Below are 7314 nucleotides of genomic sequence, written 5' to 3' on the forward strand. Positions count from 1 at the left end.
GAATTTGAGGATGGGGCTGGGCCCATGAGGGTGCTGCTATTTCTTCGACTACCAGAACTGCGACTTGGACGAGGGCGGCTGGGCTGGGAGGTGGCGGGCTGGAGTCAACAGCCGCTTGCTGGGCTGATGAAGTCCCCAGGCCGACTAGCTCGGTCCTTGGGCCGAGTTCTGGAATCTTCGAGTCCGTCACCGCGGTCCCCGAGCCGGGCTCGACTGCGGCAGCTTTGGAGTCGCTCGCCAAAGTCCCTGTTCCGACTGCCGAAACTCTGGAGTCAGATCTGCCGTCTTCGGGAGGAGCCGGCACAAAAATGGAGTCTGATTCTGGTGAAGGCTTGACAGACGGCTTGAGGAGGCGTTGAAGGGTGACGCCAGATGGTATTTGAAAGTGCAACTATCCCTAGGTGGTTTTGGTAATTCATAACAACATATAGCTCATTGAGCTAATGCTATTCCAAGATGATTATTTCAGGAAAGCTCAATGATTGGCATGGCATGGATGTGAAAGTGGAACCCTCAAAATGCTAAGGACAAAGGATTGGCTCAAGCTCAAAAGCTCAAGACTCTTCATTCTATATTTTAGTGATCCAAGCTCACATTGAGTCTTTAGGAAAAGCCAATACTATCAAGGAGGGATGAGGTGTTGCTTAATGAGCCTCTTGCTTCATGTGCTTAGTGATATGCTCCAAAACCCTCAACTACTTTCCCATATCCACATATGATATAAACCCTAAGCCAAACTCGGTCATACCGATTCTTTCTATCCGGCGCCACCGAGTTTCACTTGTCATAAGCCACTGCCAAACCCTAGCATTTCGGTTCTATCGATAGCGATCTCGATCTCACCGAGATGGGATTGCAAACTCTTTGTTTCCCTTTCATAACTTTTTGGTCTCACCGAAAGAGCGAATCGGTCCCACCGAGATTGCAATATAAATTCAGTGTTTCCTTTTTGTAACTTTTTGGTCTCACCGAAAGAGCAAATCGGTCCCACCGAGTTTGCCTGACCAACTCTCTGGTTAGCTAATTACCAAATTCGGTCCCACCGAGTTTGTGTAATCTGTCTCACCGAGATTACGTTATGCCCAAACCCTAACCATATCGGTCCTACCGAGTTGCATGTCAGTCCCACTGAAAATCTCTAACGGTCACTAGGTTTACATTTTCGGTCCGACCGAGTTTGTTGATTCGGTCCCACCAAGATTGGAAAAATGTGTGTAACGGTTGGATTTTGTGTGGAGGCTATATATACCCCTCCACCTCCTCTTCATTCGTGGAGAGAGCCATCAGAACACATACACAATTCCAGCTGATATGTTCTGAGAGAGAACCACCTACTCATGTGTTGAGATCAATACATTCCATTCCTACCATATGAATCTTGATCTCTAGCCTTCCCAAGTTGCTTTCCACTCAAATCTTCTTTCCACCAAATCCAAATCCTATGAGAGAGAGTTGAGTGTTGGGGAGACTATCATTTGAAGCACAAGAGCAAGGAGTTCATTACCTACACACCATTTGTTACTTCTTGGAGAGTGGTGTCTCCTAGATTGGCTAGGTGTCACTTGGGAGCCTCCGACAAGATTGTGGAGTTGAACCAAGGAGTTTGTAAGGGCAAGGAGATCGCCTACTTCGTGAAGATCTACCGCTAGTGAGGCAAGTCCTGTGTGGGCGATGGCCATGGTGGGATAGACAAGGTTGCTTCTTCGTGGACCCTTTGTGGGTGGTTGCTTCTTCGTGGACCCTTCGTGGGTGGAGCCCTTTGTGGACTCGCGCAACCGTTACCCTTTGTGGGTGGAGCCCTACGTGGACTCTCGCAACCCTTACCCTTTGTGGGTTGAAGTCTCCATCAACGTGGATGTAGGATAGCACCACCTATTCGAACCACGGGAAAAACATCCGTGTCTCCAATTGCGTTTGAATTCTCCAAACCCTTCCCTTTACATTCTTGCAAGATGCATGCTTTACTTTCCGCTGCCAATATACTCTTTGCATGCTTGCTTGAATTGTGCGATGATTGCTTGACTTGTCCCACTATAGCTAAAATCTGCCAAGAACTAAAATTGGGAAAAGGTTAAGTTTTTATTTGGTCAAATAGTCTAATCACCCCCCTCTAGACATACTTTCGATCCTACAAGTGGTATCAGAGCCAGGTTTCCATTTGCTTTGATCTCCATAGCTTTTGGTGGTCATAGCCTTGGTTTCACAACCTAGGAGAGTATGGAGTCTAGCGAGGGAAATTATCACCATAGAGGTCCTTACTTTGATGGTACTAATTTTGCTAGTTGGAAGCATAAAATGAAAATGCATATTCTTGGACATAACCCCGCCGTTTGGGCTATTGTGTGTGTTGGTTTGCAAGGTGACTTCTTTGATGGGAAAGAACCAAACCATGAAGCTACCGCGGATGAGTTGAAGATGTTGCAATACAATGCTCAAGCTTGTGATATTCTCTTCAACGGATTGTGCCTCGAAGAATTCAACAAAATCAGCCGTCTTGAGAATGCAAAGGAAATTTGGGACACTTTGATTGATATGCACGAAGGTACCGACTCCGTCACGGAATCCAAGTTGGATGTGCTTCAAAGTCAACTTGACAAGTTCAAAATGAAGGATGGTGAAGGTGTCGCTGAAATGTACTCTAGGATTGCTATCATCACAAATGAGATTGCCGGCTTAGGAAGTGAAGAGATGACCAATATATTCATCATCAAGAAGATTCTAAGAGCCTTGGATGGAAAATATGATACCGTGTGCACATTGATCCAAATGATGCCCACTTACAAAGGTCTCAAGCCAACGAAGGTGATTGGAATAATTGTTGCTCATGAGATGTCACTTAAGGATAAAGAGGAACTTCACAACAAATCAAGTGGTGCCTACAAAGCCTCATGTGAAGCCCCTACATCATCAAGTGAGAAACAAAGCTTCAATGAAGAATTGAGCTTAATGGTGAAGAACTTCAACAAGTTCTACAAGAGTAGAAGCAAAGATAGAAGCTTCAAGTCAAGGTCCTACAATGACAAAAGATCTTCTAGTCGAGAGCGAAACTGCTACACTTGTGGAAGACCCGGACACTATTCCAATGAGTGTACGGCTCCCTACAGGAGAAGAGAAGATTCTCCAAAAGGAAGAAGCAAAGAATCACCACCAAGAGAGAGAAGGAGTAGAGATGATCCTTATGAACGAAGATACTCACGGAGGAGCAAGGATTCGGAAAAGAAGGAAAAATCATCAAGGAGCTACACAAAACGAAGACATCAAGCTCATGTTGGTGAATGGGTATCCGGCTCTGACTCCGACAGCCACTCCGAGAGAAGTTATCACTCCGACTCCGAAGATACTCAAGATGAAGGTGTTGCCGGTCTAGCACTTGTGTCAACCAACTCCTACGACATATTTGACTCACCAAATGAAGGAATTGGAAGATGCTTCATGGCCAAAGGTCCTAAGGCAACACACCCCGAGTATGTTAATTTCAATAGTGATGAATACTATGATGAAACATCAATTAAACATGCTAATCAAGATAAAACGAATGACAATGATAAGGAGAAGATTGAGGCTCTAACTAAAGAACTAAACACTCTTAAGTTAGCTCATGAAACTATCTTCGAAGATCATCAAGAACTTTTAAGAGCTCATGAGAAATTACCCTTTGAAAAGCTCAATCTTGAGCAAGAGCATGAGTTCTTAAAAGCAATCAATGATGATCTTCGCAAGAAAAGTTCTTCTTACATTGCCAAGCGTTTACTCTTATCCACTTACATGCCTCAAGTCAAGTCTAGTAACAAGAACAAGAAAGATTCTTCCTCTAGCAGTAACAATGATCATGCTAAATCCAATATTGTTGCCTCTAGTAGTTCTCTTGATTCCACTAATGATTCTCTTAGCCAAGTTACACTTGAGCAAGAAAATAGCTTATTGAAGGGAATTATAGAGAAAGGAGTGTACAAAAGCCTTGCCTGGAGTAAGCAATTCGAGGAAATTGTGCGCAAGCAAGGAATGCACCGGAAGAATCAAGGTGTTGGTTTTGAACGAAAGTTCAATGCCAATGGATTTGAGTGGGAAGAAGATCAATACCCCAAGACAAAGTTTGTTCCTCAACAAGAGAAGTATGATACTTCTTTCAAGGGTACACAAGCTCAAGATGATCTTCCACCACAAGACTACAAGCAAAAAGGCAAGGACAAGCTTCAAGAGGAAATTGATGCATTTGAAGAAGCTCCTAAGACCTTAGTCAAGTGGATTCCCAAGACTACTTCAAGTTCCACTTCATCAAGTACGACTACAACTCCAAGGATTCCCATCAAGATGGTGTGGATCCAAAAGAAGAAGAACTAGAGAGTTCTTGAGGGTGACTCCGCCAACATACTTCACTCTTATCATTTTGGCAAGGACAAGTGCAATCAACTTCCACATCTTGCACTAGTTCAAGGAGTCACAAACCCTCTTGTTGGTAAGACAAGGGACAAGGACTAACCCATGTAGGTATTGAAAGTGCAATTCACTCAAAGGGATAGCTCCAAGAGGTAGTCGCGAGTCGTCTCATCAGGACCTTGCACGCACAAGGAGAGCTTGCGAGGCTTGGGAGGACGCTTGTACGTGCTAGTGAAGTTGCGGACGAATGCTTCGGTGAAGTCGACCCAGCTGTTGATGCTGCGGGGCTTTAGGCTCTTCAGCCATGTCCGGGCCGTGCCCTGGAGAATGAGCGGAACGTACTTTACGGCGACACGCTTGTTGCCGTTTGCTATGCTGACAGCCGTGGAGTAGTCGACTAGCCAGTCTTCCGGCTTCATGGAGCCGGTATACTTGGGCGTGTCTCTTGGGAGCGTGAACCCGAAACAAGGCGGACCCAGCTCGTCCTCTTCTTCCAGCGCTAGGGACCGGTGAAGTCGGTCGATCCAGTGGTGGGCGTAATTCTCTCCAACTCCCTCTTGGCGGCCAGGGCGGTCACCGATAGTCGGATGGTCAACAGGCGGTGGGGAGACTTGCCTCTCCTTGCGGGGAGGGGGAGGCGGACAGTCGTCCCATCGCTCCACTGCTCTCGGGCGGCCGTCTCGGTCGCGCTCTATGGTAATCCGAGTCTGACTGTGGCTGATAGCCGGCTCCTTGTCCTTCCTTCCTCGGGCACCACCAGTCGGCGTCCGAGACGTCGCGCCTTGATCTCGGTGCGGGTCGTCGTTTGGCCGCTGCAGCGCCTCCATGCGGCAGCCGGCCTCGTTCTGCACGGCGGCCGCGTCGAGGAGCCGCTAGACTCGCTCCATCATGAGGCGGCGCTCTTCGCCCTCGAAATTGTCCAGCTCATCCGCCGCTGCCTGGGCAGCTCGGATGTTCTCCGCTGTCATGGCATACATGGGGCGGCTAGCCCCAAACAGGCTGGCGATGGCTACGCCGCGCTGCTGAACCGCGCCAAGGCGGCTGGGCCCTGCCGGGGCTGGCGAGCCACCAATAGCGCGATCCATCTCCCGCTGGTAAGCTTCTGACAAGCGTCTCATGCTGGCCAGCTTCTTCGCGCCTTCAACAAGCTGAAGGCGGCACGCTTCTAACGTCTCTGCGTCAGCATCTTCCGGAATGGGCGCAGCTAGGTCTTGCAGTGCCGCGCCGAGTGAGTCGGGCGCCACCCCGCCAGGGAACTCGTCATGACTGATGACCAGCACCTCAGTGACGGTGCTTCCGTCGCTCTCCGCGTGGGGGAGAGGCTCGTCATAGACCACCACGTTGGTAGGGAACGCGTCGACCGACGCGGTGTCGGAGTCGACCAGCATCGGGTCGGTGGAGCCGACGGACTCCAAGTCTACGACAGGCTCGCCGGAAACGTGGAGTTGATCGAGGAGGCCCGCGAGGTGGTTTTCGGGGCCGCCTGCGCCTGCGTCGGACGCAGGTTCGTCGGAGAGGCGGACCTCGCCGACAAGTTCGGCCAAGGAGCTGGCGGCGCAGGCGATCTCAATGCCGCGCAGCGCGTCGACGCAAACTTCATCTGGCGTGCCTGGCTGCTGCGCTCGCCAGGGAGGAAAAGGGTTCCCGTCCAGAACAGATCTCCGGACGGCGGTGCACCACGCCCCACGGTGGGCGCCAAATGTCGGGGGTTTGGTGCGACATATGCCAACGGATGGCTTATCATGGTGGGGGTGAGTAGAACGTCGCCGGTGCCTGGAAACGGGATGAGGTGAAGACATGCACGCCGGCGAATCTTACCCAGCTCCAGGGCTCTCCGGGGAGATAACACCCCTACTACTGCTCTGCGGGGTGTCCGCATGATCACTATGGTGAAGTGTTTACACGGTTGCTCCTTGAGCTGTGTCTGGTGGTGGGGGAGGGCAAGGCTAGCTCTCTCCCTCTATCTGGTGTGGTATAGAACTACTGGGATCCAACCCTTTGCATGGGAGCCCTAGGGGGTTTATATAGGCCTACCCCCCAGGGGTACAATGGTAATTCGACTGGGCGCGGCCCCAGCCGTCAGTGCCTCCGACCTCCGGCTTCTCCGCCGACTGCTAGGGCCCGCCGACTAGTGGGCCCCGCCGACGGGTCTGGTACGGAGCCGACAGGCCGCGTCCGTCGCGGGCGGGTCTTGCCGGCTGCTGATTACTGTAGCCGTGCTCCTGATGACGCAAGCTCGGTCATGGGGTCGTGGCAACAGCCCCGCCGCCTGGCGGGCGATCACTGTGGCCACTCCCCATCTCTTCTTGATTAATGGCGCGTGGGCCCCGGGGGAGGGCTCCACCGACTCCCCTGGGCCGACTCCCGACGGGTCCGACTGGCGGTTCTCCCGCCGTCTCCCGAGGTCTCGCTGACTGGTGGGCCCTGCTACCTCCAGGCCATACAGACAAGCTGTCGTGGGCGCAGGACCAGGTACAGTGATGCTGATGTCAGGGCCGGCTGGGCAACATCACCCTGGGAGTAGCCGGCCGACTCCCCAAAGCCGGCTTCTCTGGAAGTCGCCCTGGGACTCGGCCGTGAGCTGGCAGTCGGCCGCCTTGCGATAGACTCCCCAGGAGGCGGCTCTTCGCCCTGTGGTCTTGAGAGGCGCAGCCTGCCCCGATGTCTTGAAAGGTTATGGGCTTCGGGTTGGCCTATCCGTGGTCCATTACTCCGACAGCGCCCGGGCAGGACGCTGGGGGAGCGGAACTTCCCCAGCAAAACCTCGGCTCGGCCTCTCACGGCCTCAGCGGCGGCGGCGGCACGGTCGCTGCTCACGGGCTCCAACAGGCTATCGAAGTCGACGTTGGGGTCGCGCAGGTAGACATGGCTGAGGACATGCATCAGCGCCACAGAAGACAGGGCACGCGCCTCGGCCTCGATCGTGGGGCCAAGGCC

The sequence above is a fragment of the Triticum urartu genome, chromosome 7A, assembly GCF_056163025.1.
Source record: "Triticum urartu cultivar PI428250 chromosome 7A, HENAU_Tu73, whole genome shotgun sequence".
Taxonomy (NCBI): Eukaryota; Viridiplantae; Streptophyta; class Magnoliopsida; order Poales; family Poaceae; genus Triticum; species Triticum urartu.